This window comes from Macrotis lagotis, chromosome 7, assembly GCF_037893015.1.
Source record: "Macrotis lagotis isolate mMagLag1 chromosome 7, bilby.v1.9.chrom.fasta, whole genome shotgun sequence".
Classification (NCBI taxonomy): Eukaryota; Metazoa; Chordata; class Mammalia; order Peramelemorphia; family Peramelidae; genus Macrotis; species Macrotis lagotis.
Genome location: NC_133664.1, coordinates 125,388,360 through 125,395,782, shown reverse-complemented (window position 1 = coordinate 125,395,782; position 7,423 = coordinate 125,388,360). Strand labels below are relative to the sequence as shown.

The 7,423-nt window shown below is 35.2% G+C and overlaps 1 pseudogene; it reads right to left on the bottom strand.

Annotated features, from left to right (window-relative positions):
• Positions 1-4,707: 4,707 nt before the first annotated feature.
• LOC141494147 (protein shisa-4 pseudogene) lies at positions 4,708-5,298 on the bottom strand (annotated as a pseudogene).
• Between the last annotated feature and the right edge of the window lie 2,125 nt (positions 5,299-7,423).

Genomic DNA, 7,423 nt, shown 5'->3' with positions numbered 1-7,423 from the left:
TCTTAGCTCTCTGAACTGCTGAGAGGAACTGCTTCCATCAAGGTTGTTCATCTAACAATGTTGTTGTTGATGTGTACATTATTCTCTCCATTCCACTCCCTTCACTTTACATCAGATGCCATAAGACATTCCATGCTTCTCAAAGCATCCAACCATTTAAATAACCTCTCCAACATTGATCATTTTCCTTCCTCATCTTGGCCAATAAGATAGGTGTGATATGATACCTCATTGTTATTTTAATTTGCATTTCTCTAATCAATAATTATTTGGAAAATTTTTTCATATGTTTATATATTGCTTTAATTTCTTCATTTGAAAATTGTTGTGACCTTATTGATTTGATGCAATTCTCTATATATTTTAGAAATGAGACCATTACCAGAACTCTTTGTTGTAAAGATTGTTTCCCAGTTTTCTGCTTTCCTTCTAATTTTGGCAGCATTGATTTTTCTTAATGCAAAACTTTTTAATTTAATATAGTCAAAATCATTCATTTTTCCATTTATAATGTGTTCTATTTACTATTTGGTCATAAATTTATCACTTTTCCATAGATCTGATAGATAAGAGTCAATGAAATTTTCATGAAAGTCTCATGAACTCTGTAAAACTCTAAAATTGCATAAAAAGCGGCTCAGTTTTTAATCTTCAAAGATTACAAAGAAACAAATCTCTTTACCAGTTATGTATTTAAAATGTTTCCTGATTTGTTGGAATTTGTGGTTGATTGCAGAGGCCAATCCAATGCTATGCCTAAGTGACCATGTGCTGTTAAAAAACAAACAACAAAAACTCTAAATGATATACACAAGCAAGATGACCCTATTTCAGTAATATGTGAACTATGGGGAACACAGTATGCTTAGCTGAATGTCAGTCATCCCTTTGCTATCAGAAGCCTTGTGACCAGATGACAGATGTCACTCTCTTCTGCCATTTCTGTTGGAGCTTTTTATTGAACCATAGGGATTTCTGTGACCTTCTCAGAACTTGTTTCTTGCATCAAATCCAAATCTATTTCCCAAGTTTTCCTTTATTGCTTCATTTCCTATCCATTTTCTAGCAATTGAATCAAAATGACATAAAACTAGGAGAGCTTGGGGTATTCTTTCAAATACCTTAGACTCAGTAAATTTGGTGAAAAGTGTCTTTTTTGTGAAAGGAAACTAATGTTAGAGGTTATGCTCCTTGTTTACTGTCTTGGTATGAAAACAAAAGAAATACAGTCTCTAATATCGGTAAAGAAAAGACAAGGAAAGAATGAGATATAACAATAAAATAAATTATTAAATTGTCAAATATATATATATATATATATATATATATATTCTCGATATCTTTTTCACATTAATAATATGAATTTATATTTATATTTTTTCCAATTGATCTGTCAAATATACAGTGTAGGGGTTACTATAGTCCTTTTACAATGAGAAAACTGAGGTACCAGAAAGCTAAGTGAATTGTTATACTTAGTTCACACCATTGATAAGCTAAAGAACAAATAAACAAATCCTAGATTTTGATCTCCAAATCCATTGTTTCTTATATTACATCAGATTTTTAAATCTAAAACATTGTTATATGTTTACAATTCTTCACCTAGAACCCTTTTTGTTTTTAAGATTTCTTGATTATATCCTTATTAGTCCTAATTACAAGGAAAATGCATGAATATGGTATTTAATTTCCAAAATAAAAACCCCTACCCAGATAATGCTATTATTAGAGGTAAACTTATACAATTATAAATCACAGTTTTTTTGTATTCAAAAGCTCCACTGTGCATTTAATTCATTTTATACTCAAATAAGAATCTTTATTAAGAAAATAGTCATGTTGATTACATCAAGAGTTACTGGAGTCTAAAACTTCTCTGCCAAATCTTTATGACTCAGAAGGCACAATGAAGCAGAGCTTGTTGTTGTTTTGTTTTTAAAGTGAAACATACATTGGTACAAATATTCAACATAATAAATCACATCTAAAGAATATCAGATGACTCATTTTTTATCTGTTAATAATGCATGGAATAGTTTAGAACTAGTTTTTAAAAAACAAAACAAACCATATTTGATGGTGTTTAAAAAACATGATAGAATGGGAATCATACAGACGGGCTTGACTGACAACAAGACCAAGGTAAATTGTTTCAAAAGTTTTTATATTTTAAAACATATCTGATGAAAAATGACAAACAGCACTAAAGAGCTGACTGATGAGTCTTCATGGTGGTTAGTACTAATTGCTCTTCTCACTCTTAAACTGACATTAGTACATGAAAGCAACAAGAATAATGAAATGACTAGAAACTATAGCATTTTAGAGAATAATTGAACAAACTAGGAATGTCTAATCAAGAAGAGAAGATGTAGAATAAAAATGATAGGATTTTCTCAAACATTTTGAGGGATAAATTGACAATCTCCTTCAGTCAATAGGAAGAAAATAACTATAAATATCAACTATAAAGGATGGAAATTTCAGTTCAATTGAAGGAAGAAAGTTCTAAAACTTAGAGCAATTTAAAAATGTATGAAGTGCTTCATAAAGTTGTGATTTATTCAATTAGATTAAATATTCAAGAACAAAAAAAAAACTACACTAATTACTTGCCTGTCAGGATTGTATAGAGGGAATACATGATATCCAGAAGGACATCAGATACCTCCTGCTGGAGGAGAGGGAGAAGAAACAATGCAAGGGTGTAACAAGACCACTTTCATCCACAACTAGCTAGGTTTAGCATTTGGGAAGCCAATTTTATGAATGGTCTACCTTTCCTTTACCTTGAAAAATTTCTAAATCCTTCCCCACTCCCTTCAAAGGATTCAGTGGAGCCTTCTCTCCATCAAGTCAGATTATAATTATCAGGTTGTCTGAATAGTCTGTCATCCCCACAACAGAATGATAATCCTGTTCTCCAAAGTAATAGGTCAATTGTTTTAAATTATTTACCCCAATGGAGAATGATGCCAGATTTGATTATAAACAGCTAGGCAGTGAAATTGATAGAGTATCAGACCTGTAGTCAGAAGGGTGGATCTTTTGAGTTGAAATATGATCTCAGGCACTTACTACCAGGGCAAGTCATTTAATCCTGTTTGCCTCAGTTGTTTTCATGTATAAAATGAACTGGAGAAGAAAGTGGAAAAACATTATTCTAGAATATTTGCCAAGAAAAATTCCAAATAGGGTCACACAGAGTCAGATGTGACTGAAACTGACAACAAAATCCTATTTGTGTAAGCAAGGCAATTCTTCCCCATGATTCAGGAAGACTTCTCCATAGTTTAAGGAGGATACTGGATATCTCACACTCACAGGTTAAGAGTAGACACTCTCTCTCTCTCTCTCTCTCTCTCTCTCTCTCTCTCTCTCTCTCTTTCTCTGCAAATATATATGAATATATGTATTATATTATTGTATTATATTGTTTTTCTTCTAATTCTATGTATTTTATTTTATGCTTTTAAATACATCATTATGCCCTAGAGAAGATCCATAAACTCTACTAGTTTGTCAAAGGGCTTCAGTACACAATAAACTTCCTGCTATTTGATCCACTTATTCTTTAAAATGAGGTTATTTAGTTTCCTATTAGTTTTAAGGCTATCTCTCCCTGGCCCGTTATTGCATATGATTTTTAATGCATTATGATCTAAGAAGGATGTATTCACGATTTCTGTCTTCCTGCACTTGATTAGGTTTTTATGCCCTACTACATGGTCAATTTTTGTGTAAGTGCCATGTACTGTATAAAAAAAAATTATTTCTTTCTCTCCTCATTCAATTTTCTCCAAAGGTCTATCATGCCTAGGCTTTCTAACATTCTACTTAACTCCTTAACTTTCTTCTTGTTTATTTTATGATTAGATTTATCTAAATCTAAGAGCAGAAGGTTGCGGTCTCCCACCAGTAGAGTTTTAATGTCTATGTCATCCTGTAACTCATTCAACTTCTCCAAGAATCTGGATGCTATAGTACTTAGTGCATTTATATTTATTATTGAAATTCCTTCATTTTCTTTGGTACCTTTCAGGAGGCTAAAGTATCCTTCCTTATCTCTTTTAATGAGATCTATTTTTGCAGTTGCTTTGTCTGAGATAAGGATTGCTACCCCTACTTTTTTCACTTCAGCTGAAGCAAAATATATTTTGCTTGAACCTTTTACTCTCTCTCTCTCTCTCTCTCTATATCTCTCTCATATATATATATATATATATATATATATCTATAGCTATAGCTATAGCTATCTCTCTCTATATATATGTATCTATCTATCTATATATGTATATATATACATACATATATATATATATATATATATATATATATACATATATATACATATATGCAGATATGGGTAAGCAACAGGCCTACAGAAGGTGGTTGCAGGGAGAACACTACTTATTGGGACAAAAGCTTATGTCTTCTCCTACCTTATTTTTCTTTTCAACACTTCATATCTTTCCCTCTAAAAAGAATCCCACCAACCTCCCTACTCCAAAGTCCCTTTCTAGTAAGATGTCCCATAACTGTTCCATGTCTCCAGGGAGCCTATCCCAAATCAAAGTTTCTCTCCTACTTGGTCTGATGCTCAGTGCCCATGGAGAGATCCTTCTGTGTGATCCTCTCCCACCAGTGGAACAAAGTAGAAACATTAGGGTGTGCCTTAGAACAAGTGATGCCTAAAGGGAAGGACTAGTTCCTCAGGTAAGTGGATTGGGCTGGCATGTAGGGATGAGGAGCTGCAGGATTGTAGACAGGAGGACTAGCTGGATACATAGGATATTTGGGGAGGGGAAAGAATCACTGTAGTGGTACACAAAGCCTAGCCAAGGGGGTGCAGGACCAGCTTTATGGTCCTGAGGATCTGGGTACATTGGCTGGATAGGGATGCCCACCATTGGGATCTCTTGAACTACTAAGTGACTCTGAAGCTGCTGACATTGGTCATATAGGTAGCAATAGGAGCAAAGGAAGCAGCACATGCTGGTGACAAACACTGCAATGAATAGGATCAAAGTTGAGGCAATACCAGCAATAGTCTTGAGGCTAAAGGCCAGACAATGCTTCTGCTGATGTTCAGTAATGAGTCTGGAGAGATCTTTGCATCAGAAATAGTGGTAACAGGTCCCACAGAAAAAGGAGGTAAATTCACAGTCAAATCTATAGGGGCCACAACTCATTCTCTTCCTGATACTACAAGTAGTCTTCATCTGCCAACACCAGAGGAGCCAAAATGAGGAAGACCAATATTTCACCTAGCTGCAGCACTGGGACCCATGGCATCTCCAGAGAAGACAAAACTCAGGACAAGAATAGGGGCAAGAGCAGTGCTGGGGTTACCATGGGGGAAAAGGCACAAAGAAAGAAGGGGGAAAGATCAAGATGACCCAGCAGGAGCCAGAGCTGCTGAAGCTATGGTAGGGGTCCAATGTTATAATTACTAACTCTTTTTTATCCTCCATGCTATCTTCCCTCTGTTGCATTTTTCCTCATTTTTTCACTTTATCCATATTCCCCAGTATTTTGTTTCTAAATATCACCACCTTCAGTGTGTGTTTGCCCCCTTATATCCAATCCCCCTCTCCTTTCCCTTTTCCCTTTGCCCCTTCTTCCTTCCCTTCCTTCTCTTAGTCCTGCTTTTCCTTCCCTCTCCCCCTTTCCCCCTTTAATACTTGAAAGGTAAGATAAGTTTCTTAACTTAGCTAAGTATATGTTAACTTTAAGTCAAACCTGATGAGAGTAAGATTCAGGCAGTTCTCACCTCCTCTCTTCTCCCCCTTAATTGCAATAGGTCCTTTGTACCTCTTTATGTAAGATGATTTACCCCATGCAATTCCCTCCATCCTCCCATTTCTTTACTGTCCCCTTTTAAGGAGATTTTATTTTTAAATCACACTATTAGAGTAACAGTTAAGTCATGAGTATCCATTATTTTTGTCTCTCTAATAGAGTTACAATTCTCAAGATTTATGAGTCTTTCTCCCCAGTGGGGATATAAACAGTTTCATCTTACTGGATTTCAATTCCTATTTTAACCCTTTGCTTCTAGGATATAAAGGCAGTTTTCCTAAATAATTTTTTTTGAAAAATGAGATATAGTCTCTTTTTGTGGTCATGGTTTTCAGGTAGTCCAATAATTTTTAAATTATCTCTCTTGTATCTATTTTCCAAGTCAGTCCTCTGAATATGATATTTCACATTTTCTTCTAGTTTTCATTCTTTTTTTAATTGTTTCTTGATTTCTCACAAAATCATCCTCTTCCTTTTGTTCCCATCTATATTTTAATGAATTATTTTTTCAGTGAGTATTTTATCTGGTTTTTCATTTGACAAATTCTGCTTTTTAAGTCATATTTTTCTTATTGACTTTTTTTGCTTGCTTTTTAGTTTTTTTTTTTTTTTTTTGCAAGGCAATTAGGGTTAAGTGGCTTGCCCAAGGCCACACAGCTAGGTAATTATTAAGTGTCTGAGACCGGATTCTTATTGACTTTTGTACCTCTTTTTCCATTTGGATCAGTTTGGTTTTTAAGATGTTATTTTCTTCAGTATTTTTTTTTTTTGTATCTCTTTCACCAAACTGTTGATTCAGTTTTCATGTTTTCCCCTCATTCCTCTCATTTCCTTTCCCAATTTTTCCTTTATTTCCCTTATTTTATTTTCAAAATCATTTCAGAACTACTCCATAGCTTGAGCCCAATTCCTATTTTTCTTGGGTGCTTTCGAGTTAGAGCATAGTAACCATCTAAAGTTGGATTTTTTTCCTTCTACTGTTTGCCCATTTACTCAGTCTATAACTTGATTTTAACTCTTTGTTACCATAGAGCTCTGCTTCTAGGGCAGAGGATGCACTGTCTCATACTTTTGAGGGGTTTGTATATGTTGTCAGAGACACTTCTAGGCCCCTGAAAATTTTCAATTCTTCCAAGGTCTTATGATAGGTTATGACTACTCTCCTGGCCTTTATTTTGTTCTGTGGGTGACTACAAGCACTCTTTTCTGACCTGAAACTGAGGGAGATTCTCTGCTCTGCTAAAGCAATAAACTCTGTTGTGCTTCTGCTCTTCTTCCTGGGAATGGGGCCCCAGACTGCAACCCCGACCTGAATATGGGTAAAGCAACAGAGTCCTTCCTCAGTTATAACAATGAGGTCCCTGTAATCTTCTTCAGTCCCTCTTACACTCCATGGCCTGAGTGCTCTGGAAGAAGTTGTATCTGCTGATTCAATGACTCTTGAGGCCTGTTCCTGGTTTGCTGGAGTCTGGTCTGCACTGCTGACATCTGAATTGGATTGGGTTCTATTCTCAATCGGATGCCATCGTATTTTACTACTTACCTTCCAAGTTGTTCTTGGCTATCTCTGGGTTGAAAGATCTGGAAACCACCACCCTTGCCACGGACCCAGGTACCT